Raw genomic sequence first — 1,644 nt, 5'->3', positions numbered from 1 at the left:
GGAAGGAATGGGTTCTCAAATACGCTTTTCATAAGAAAATATAGGATTTTCTTGAGTAACACTTTTCAAAAGGATCAAAGAAACATTTTCCACCAAAACTAAATGCTTATGAACTCACCAACTTTATGCTGATATTCTTTCAAAACTGCTTGTATTCTCAGGGGATTAGTAGACAGGTACTTTCCCGAGATTAGAGAAGTCGAAGCGTTAGAGTCACGTCTTTCTATGTTACTTTGGATATGAACAAAACTACGTACTAAGACAATGTAAACCTTATTCATATATGTCTTCAATGTTTGGTTGTGTTTACTATGCTTGATATGATATAATTGTTGTGATACTACGCATGACGTCCTCCGCCCCAGAACGTTTCCGCCGTTCCGGTTTTGGGGTGTGACAACTTCATAATGAACAATGTGTGTGTCATTGTGTCTTTAGTACATATGCACGAGTACAACAAATGCTCAAGCTTTACCACCGATGGATTAAGGAAAACATCCACTTTCTTCCCATGTGATTTAGGGTCTGGAATCAACATGAAAAACATGAATGAGGATTGTTTTGTACATAGCCATGATGGAAAATTGTATGTGGTGAGTACCATTGACCATGTACTATAAGGATTACACATGTTACCAAAGCAATTAATCGTCAGCTGCAAGACCTAGGCATACATTTTAAGATTCCATCAAGAAGTTAGGATACTTTATATGAAATTATTTCCATGAAGATCCAAGAACATGATGACGCATCGTACCTTCTTTTAATCATCCAATATATGAAATTCTTTGTGATTTTATCGGCACACAAACTCTCATTACAAACCAGATAATTCTACTGCTACTTGCGTTCTTTCGAAAAGAGAAATTCGTCATTTTTCACATGTTTATTGACTCATAACATAAACCAATCTCTTTTAATTTCTTTTTGGCTACATAATGTGAAAGGGAACCCTATTTTCTTTTGAAAATGCAGATTGCAACAGCTCGATGAGATGATTGAATGAGCTATCAATCCATTTGTTTTTTGCCCTGATATACATCGACTTTGCTAAAATTTCAAGGGAAGAAAACCAAGTACAAAAAAATATAACTATGATCAGACTTCCTCTAACATCTTATGAAATCCATCATCAACACCTCTACGACACTGCTAAAACATCAAGGGAAGAAAACCTATGGTGTGGTTGGTATCTTTTTCTCTCAATCCCTCATAACTACAAGGATAATGTTAACCATCTTGTTACTTGGAGTTACACCATTTATAGTAAGAGGAGTTCTACTTTCACCATGATAGACTCATGTAATATAACGTTCATATGACCATATTTATACATATATTTTAGGAAATTCTTAATATTCATGCACTAAATTGATATACATTAAGATAAAATGTATTGATAATTCTTTGTATTGGATAAATATAGATAAAAATCGTAGTTGATGAGTAAAAGGAAGGGATTGGGACAAGAATGGATCTGATAAAGTTCAATTGTGAAATCTGCCAAAAAATTGACATTCACAATGTATACACTATACATTCGTGTTGCTAGCTGGGTGAAGTATTCGAGACCAATGCGGATACATGCGACTCGTGACACGAATGCGTTGTTTCTATATATACACAAATGATTTTCCATAAATT

This window comes from Lactuca serriola, chromosome 5 (genome assembly GCF_051521515.1).
Source record: "Lactuca serriola cultivar US96UC23 chromosome 5, Lser_US96UC23_V15, whole genome shotgun sequence".
Classification (NCBI taxonomy): domain Eukaryota; kingdom Viridiplantae; phylum Streptophyta; class Magnoliopsida; order Asterales; family Asteraceae; genus Lactuca; species Lactuca serriola.
The sequence above is the reverse complement of the archived record's forward strand: the minus strand, read 5'-3'. Positions refer to the sequence as shown.